Raw genomic sequence first — 8,241 nt, forward strand, 5'->3', positions numbered from 1 at the left:
CCATTGGCAGGCCTGCACCCACTCCACAACATCCCTGCAACTGAGTTGCTGGAGTTAGCAGAGGGTGACTGTCTGCTTGTAAGAAGCATTTATCCTTCAGTCCTGACACCCCAGAGCCCTACCCTGGGTCTGAGTTGGCAGAGGGGCCAAATGACAGATGTAGGAGCAAAGGCAGAATCCTCCAGAGGAGGCTTTTCTGGCAGGATTTCAGTTCCCTGGCCCATGCTAGCCCAGGCCCTGGGAGCTCTGCAGCAGGCTGAACCCAATTCCACAACAGGGAATTCAACAGCACCAGGGGGTAAAGCAGACAGCAGAGGCTCTGCCAGAGGCAGCCTGGGCTGACTGTCCCCACATACCCATCACTTCGCCCCTACACTCTCAGTATGTTATGGGTGTTTGGTTTGATAACTGCTCTGCAGAAGGGAGGCAGGTGGTGGAGGCAGCAGGGTGACCAGACAGCAAGTGTGAAAAATCAGGACCGGGGTGGGAGGTAATAGGAAACTATATAAGAGAGCCTCAAATATCAGGACTGTCCTTATAAAATTGGGACACCTGGTCACCGTATGTGGTATACTGGCAGGCTGTCTGGAATTGTGCTCATCCCACATGTGGGCTGGGGAAATCCAGCAGTGATCAGAAGTGGAACTAACAGGTAGTTCCCATCTCACTATTGTTTCAGGCTCCACAGACTCAACACTGCCCATCCTGCGCCTCCATTCATGGCCCAAAGGTGCTTGGGTTCTGGCACATGTTCTGGTTGGTGCGATGGCTGGATTTTTGCATCACATTCCGTGGGTGAGGAAGGGTGGAACAGCCCTGTTAAAGCCCTGGAGTTCAGGCCAGTACATATGAGCTGGTCCTGTCCTGGAGTAGGATAGAACCATCCTTTTGGGGCAAACATCTAGAATGGTTTGGGTTGGAAACAGTGGCTGATGCCCCATGGAAGGCAACTAGGTGCTTAGCTTCATTGCAAGGGGTCTGTTGGCAAAGTTGCCACCATCTCTCCAGCTTTCCCTTTAGACAATGGATGACTTTGCAAGTCTGTGTGCACCCCGCTGCAGGTGCCTTCCACGTTTCAAGCTTCCTACTCTGCCCCTCAGCCGAAAGCTGTTTGGATTTCAGTGGCCTCCTAGGGTAGAACCACAATCAAGTCTTGGGTCTAAATGCTAGCAGAGACGATACTCCAGCTGCCAGCAGGAAGCTACCTGGCTGAGGCACTACTGGGGTGGAGAGCATGGCAGAATCTTGGCTTACCAGTGCTCTGCAAAGGTGCTGATCGTGGAGGTGCGGAGGGGAGGGGGGGGATTGCTGGTGGTTAGAGGGACGAGGCTGGTGGTGTCTGGGGCAAAAGGCAGAGGCCACGTCAGCCTCCTGCCTCTTGCCTGTAGCCCTCACCTCCCACACTGACCTAGGTAGGAGCAGTCCTGTCCTGCAGGCCTTGCCCTGGATGTTCTCCTGGGAGGGAAGCTACTGCTGGTTCTAGGGAGCAAGTTTCCATCTGCAGCAGGGTGCACCCTGGGGAGACATGGGCACTGCTGCCTCTAGCTTGGGTGAGGCTCCAGCTAAGTAGCCAGGTGCTGGGCCTCGCTTACAGTGCCCTATCCCCTTTCCAAGGTACTGCAGTGTTAACCCTCTGTTCTCCAGGGCCACAGACTGCACCCTTCCTCAGCCATTCATGGCACAGGTGGGCACATGTGGTGCTGAGAGCCATGTATCGCCCAGCCCTGGTTTGGGGCCAGGATGTGGTAGTGCCCAGCTGGAGACAGAGCTCACCTTGCTGGCCAGGGACTGGAGGAGCTCTGGGGCCACAGGGGCAGGATGGGGCAGGTTGCAGGCAGAAAGGGTGGGGAGGGTGCCCCCACTTGCTCTAGTCTAGGGCCCCACAAAGCCTTAATCTGCCTCTGTACCAGTGGGTATGTGACTCAGGTCAGGACAGAGGTGGTGTGGGGGACAGTGCACATGTGGGCCACGTTACCCAGGTGTGTGCAGTCAGGAACTGCTGCTAGCTCATGGGCACCTGCCTTGTGTGAAAGCCTGACCCTAAACGCTGCTGGGCCCCTGACCCTCCTGGACAAGAAATTGCTGCTATGCTCAACACCCTTCACCATGGGCCCCAGAAAACACTGCTGACAGTGGGCTCCACCGAGAACAGCAAGAGCTCCCTAGTCTTAAAAGGGCTACAGGAGCCCAGCTGGAATAGCCCTATAATACAGGCCTCCCAGACCCCTTTACCATTGAGATCGGGCACTGTTTAGGAAAGGCCCCGGGCCCTCAGCTGGGATCAGTGCTGCACAGACGCAGGGTGAGAGCCTGTCCCTTCCCCTGAGATGAGGTTACATCTGTTGTAAGACAGACACGGGGTTGCGACAAACAGGAAAGGGAAGGGCAGTGGGGAGAGGCTCTGTGGGGACACAGCCTAGCTAGGCCCCTGGTCTTCAGGCTGAGTAAAATGGGTTCTAATGACACACACAAACAGGAGGGTTGAATGCTCCCTGGAGCTCTCCGGGCCGGCCCTGGCACATGGCCACGTGCTGCAGACAGAACAATGGCAGCAGTTCTCGAGGAAGGTTTGACAGAAGACAAGGGAGAAGCTTTGGGGGTTACTTTGGGGAGAGCATTCGGTGAACAGGGCAGCGGGCAGAAAGTGCCAGGGGCTGGCAGAAGCGGCCAAATGAGTGACAGAGGCTGGCACCACTTGTGTGAGAGAGAGAGAGATGGTCAAAGCAGCGGGCCAGGAACGTGAGCCGGGCGTGGCCCTGAGGCTGTCAGGCACTTCAGAAGAATATTCATTAGCTTTGCGTTTCTCTAGTGCCACTTTGCTGTTGACCGCAAAGCATTTTACAGGCCCGAAGTCAAGCCCACAGTGCTCCCCTCAGGCAGTAGTGCCAGCCCTGGTTTACAGCTGGTGCCGGGATTTTCCGAAGGCTGCCCAGTGAGTCAGTGGCAGAGCCTTGGAAAGAACCCAAATCTCCCAGTTCTGGGTCTTAACCATTAGCCTCTGATTCCTGTCATCCAGCTCCCCTGGAGAGATGGGGGCTGAGTGGGGAGATTGGATGAAGAGAAGCCTAAAGCTTGTCTGCCCGAGTGGCCTCTTCTTCTCCAGAAATCTCTATGCCCTCAAGCCTCCAGGAGCCCACTTTGCCAGCTGAAGCCTGACCAGGGACTGGCATGGGGTGAAAGAGGAGCCAAGCCTGTTGTGTCTGTGTGCCTGGGTCAGGGCAAACAGGACCAAAGGAGGCATGGCCGTGCCTGGCAGGGAGCCGAAGCGTGTGATTGCCTGGGGTTACTGCTACAAATCCACAGGCTTCTCCTTTGTTGCGAGGCTGCTCTCTATGGGATCTCTGGATTTTATGGCAGCAGTGGGGCCAGAGCTCAGAGCTTTACTCCTCCAATGCACAACCCTATGCTATTTGCATTAAAGGAGAATCTTCATGTGCTGTTAATGTATCTGGCCTATGACACACACTTGAGCAGTTCTGATAATAATCAGTAGAGGGCAGCACTGCAATACACATGAGCCAGCTAATTGCAGCTGCAGCGGAGTGCAACCCAGATAAACCCATGAATTTTATGGGGCCTTAAATATCCCCAAACAGATGAGCAGTATGAATTGGGAAGAGCCCAGCCCAGCCTGTTGACCTGCATTTGGAAGATCACAGCCACTCTCTCACTCTGAACACACCATCCTGCAGGTGAGGCAGAGGAGCAGGCCTGGTCCTGAAAGGGCTCGGTGGACAGCGGAGCAGTGGGGAGAGATTGATGGGGAAAGGAGGGAGAGAGAACACAGAAGGGAAAGAATCCCCCAAAGGAGAAATGGGGAGAGTGTTAGAAAGCAGCGCTAGGGATACTCAAGCGCTGGAACAGGCTGGAGGAGAGGTGCCTGGGCCGAGACAGAGGGGGGTGGAGGAAGGAGCTGTGGGGCTAGATTGTCCAGTGCTCAGCACCTGACATGTCCAGCTCCTCTGCTGAGCCATTCTGCTATTCCAGCCCTAACTCCTGACCCCCAGGCTGCAAGTCTCCAGAGCAGCCCGTGGGATGGGGTAGGAATTGACCCCCTGCGGGGCATCATGGTGGCTTCTAGCTACAGCACCAAAGCCTGGGGTCCACCCACCACAGAGAGAGGCAGGAGATGCTGCCCCTGACCCCGATCCCTTGCCAGGCTGGAGGGTGACAGCTCAGAGAGCGTAATCTGCCAGCTGGTACTGGCTCTACCGGGCAACTCAGGGCCTCATGCTGCTGGGCCATGGAGGGGCTCTCTGAGGACAGGGCAGGCTGCCAGGGCGCAGGAAAGGCCAGAGGGTTTGGACTCGGCTCCCCTGGGGCACTGGGCAGGTGCACAGCAAGGCCGGGAGCCCTGGGTACCTAGTTAGTTTCTCTTGCAAGAGGCGCTGGGGCCTTGTGCACTGGGTCTGGCAGTCCTGCAGCTGTCCCCACCCAGTCCAGCCAGAGGTGCTGGAACTAGAGGGCTGCCCTGCCGCACCCCCTGGCCTGAAGGGGTTTCCATCCTATGCAGGGGTAGTTAGTTCAGTGGCTCTCAGCTGGTGGTTTCCCCAGGAACTGAAATTAGGGAGAGTGTTCGAATTTACAGGGGGCGATGTCAGGGCCGATGAGATATACAGTATCAAAAAAGATATGAATAAAGTAAATGTTTTGTTAGGATAATGCAAATTTAACATAAGGATAATGCAAGTTACACCAAAACACAGAACAGGTCTAGATTTCTAAAAAAAATATTAAAAAAAAAAAAGTATTTAATTTAAATTGAGTTTTGAAAAGTGAGCCATCATGGGGTAAGAGGGCAGCCCTCTCATGGATCAGTAACTGGTTAAAAGATGGGAAACAAAGGGTAGGAATAAATTATCAGTTTTCAGAATGGAGAGAGATAAATAGTTGTATCCCTGAGGGGTCAGTACTGGGAACATTACTGTTCAACGTATTCATAAATGATCTGGAAAGATGGGTGAACAGTGAAGTGGCAAAATTTGCAGATGATACAAAACTACTCAAGATAGTTAAGTCCCGGGCAGACTGCGAAGAGCTACGAAAGGATCTCACAAAACTGGGTGACTGGGCAACAAAATGGCAGATGAAATTCAATGTTGATAAATGCAAAGTAATGCATATTGGAAACATAATCCTAACTATACATATAAAATGAAGGAGTCTAAATTAGCTGTTACCACTCAAGAAAGAGATCTTGGAGTCGTGGATAGTTTTCTGAAATCATCCACTCAATGTGCAGCAGCAGTCAAAAAACTGAACAGAATCAGCTGTCTGGATCATTAAAGATAGGGACATTTGATAATACCACCTGCAATATCATGATAAATTGCAAAATCCAGGCTGCAACTATCTTAATCAGTGTTTAACACCCTGAAAGTTTAGGAACTTTTCCAATGTTAGCAAGCTCTAAGAGATCTTGAAAGTCATTGGTGGATAGTTCTCTGAAAACATCCACTCAAGTGTGCAGCAGCAGTCACAAAAGCAAACAATGTTGGGAATCATTAAGAAAGGATAGATAATAAGACAGAAAATATCATATTGCCTCTATATAAATCCATGGTACATGCACAGCTTGAATACTGTGTGTGCAGATCTGGTCACCCATCCTAAAAAAAATATATATTGGAATTGGAAAAGGTACAGAGATGGGCAACTAAAATGATCAGGGGTATGAAACAGGAGGAGAGATTAAAATGACTGGGAATTTTCAGCTTAGAAAAGAGATGACTAATGGGGATATGATAGAGGTCTACAAAATCTTGACTGGTGCGAAGAAAGTGAATAAGGAAAATTTATTTAATCCTTCACATAACACAAGAACTAGCAGTCACCAATGAAATTAAATAGGCAGCAGGTTTTAAAAAACAAAAGGAAGTACTTCTTCACACAATATAAAGTCAACCCAGGAACTCTTTGCCAGGGGATGCTGTGAAGACCAAAACTATAACAGGATTATAAAAGAACTAGATAAATTCCTGGAGAACAGGTCCATCTGTGGCTATTAGCCAGGATGGGAGGATGCAACACCATGCTCTGAGTGTCCTAGCCTGTTTGCCAGAAGCTGGGAATGGGCAACAGGGATGGGTCACTTGATGATTACCTGTTCTGTTCATTCCCTCTGAAGCACCTGGCTTGACCACTGTCAAGAAGACAGGATTACTGGGCTATATGGACCATTGGTCTGACCCAGTATGACCATTCTTATGTAAAAATTAATTATAATAATAAAAATGTTTAGTACAGAAACTCCCCAACATAATGACCTCTCAAGATAGCAATGATGTGAGAGAACAACCTTGGCAAATGATGCATTTTAAAAATCTTGGCCTACTAGGAAACATATTTATATAAGTTTCCATTCCCAGTCACAAATCTAGCATTCTGGAGCAAAGTTACTAAAATATAGTCCAACAAACAAATGTTTATTTAACTTGCCCCTCACTTTTCCCTCCACTCGCTGGTGGTGTCCTTGGTCAGTGGAGACTCAGAGTTCAGAGGTGCTTTCACGTGAGTACACCTGCCAGGTGGGGGGCAAGAAGGCACCTTGCTTGCTCCTCCAGCTGCTCACGGTTCGCTCTGGCCACGTCTGTTTATTGTGCCACCATTCACTCCACTGCTCTGTTGCCAATGGCCCTGCACAGTCACCTTCTGCTGCCACCTGCCACTGTGACCTCTGCGAGTTAGTCTCTTGAGGTTCCACCAACTCTCAGTGATTTCAGCTGGGCTCTCAGTGTGGGAACCTCGCTCGCTGCTAGTGCAGTCTGGACTGTCTCTTACACAAAAACACTGTCCCCACAGGAACACTGTTCCCACAACAGGACTAAGCACTTAGACCTGATTGTCAGTGATTTCAGCTGCAGTGGTCACTTAACAGAACAAAAGACTCTCTATGGAGCCTAATCAGCTCTGTCTTTAAACAGTGGAGAGGGACAGGTCCCCACCCTCTCTTTTGATGCCCTCAATCAGCACAGGCTAAGTACAATTCTACTGCCCTTTACTCATACAATAAGAACAACATTTCATTCCCCCTCACCCCTCATTCACGTGATTTGTAACCCAACCCCAGCCAAAATCTATCACTTGGACAACACAGCTGTGTTTGCTGGATATCGAGGTAGATTAGATGTGAATGTAAATACAGTCTGGTCCTGAAGCCTTGCCCCCAGCTCCCAGCTCATCACTAGCTGTCAGGGAGACCTCATTTAGACTTTAGTTACAAATCATCATTTGAAATTATTAGGTTGGCCAAAATCACCAAAATTAATGCACTGACATTGTCATAAAAACAACAGTTATATAAGGAAGCTAGTCTATGTTCATACTTTTCAAATCTATTATACTTTTCCAGATACACATCTTTTATCACTGTGACAAAGTAGGAATGTTCTTGCTGTGTTATGTGAATGCTGAGTAGGGAGTATTGACCTGGGAAGGTTGCAGGGGAGTTGTGCTGGGACAGCCTGCCTTGGAGAAGGGAGGTTACCTGAGCATGTAACCTGAGAACCCAGGAGGGGGGTTGGAGGCCCGGGACACTGAACAAAGGACATAAAAACTGGGGGAGTTTTCAGTTTGGAAGCTCACTGGGAAATGGAGGGGAGCCTCCGTGGGGCCCCAGATGGACCTAACTAAAGGGGGTCCTGTTGTCTGTACCAACAAGACCTGTTTGGAACTGTGTTCCTGTCATCTAAATAAACCTCTGTTTTACTGACTGGCTAAGAGGTCCGTCTGACTGTGAAGTGGGGGTCCAGGACCCTCTGGCTTCCCCAGGACCCCGCCAAGGCAGACTCGCTGTGGGAAGTGCACAGAGGGGCATATGCTGAATGCTCCTAAGAGACACCCAGGGGGTGAAACTGTGTGAGCTTCTTGCCCTGAAGACAGTCTGCTCTGAGGGAGAGGGGGTTCCCCAAAGTCCTGACTGGCTTTGTGGGGAGCAGTTCCAGAGCATCGCTCAGGGATTCCGTGACAATCATACACTGTATATGCTTTTAAAGTGTGTATTAATGTTTCAATTTGAATTCAAATTTCCAAACAGTCACTAAATTGACATGTTTCAGAGTAGCAGCAGTGTTAGTCTGTATCTGCAAAAAGAACAGGAGTTCTTGTGGCACCTTAGAGACTAACACATTTATTTGAGCATAAGTGTTCGTGGGCTACAGCCCACTTCATCGGATGCATAGAATGGAACATATAGTGAGGAGATATATATACATACAGAGAACATGAAAAGGTGGGAGTTGC

The sequence above is a fragment of the Chelonoidis abingdonii genome, chromosome 19 (genome assembly GCF_003597395.2).
Source record: "Chelonoidis abingdonii isolate Lonesome George chromosome 19, CheloAbing_2.0, whole genome shotgun sequence".
NCBI classification, from domain to species: domain Eukaryota; kingdom Metazoa; phylum Chordata; order Testudines; family Testudinidae; genus Chelonoidis; species Chelonoidis abingdonii.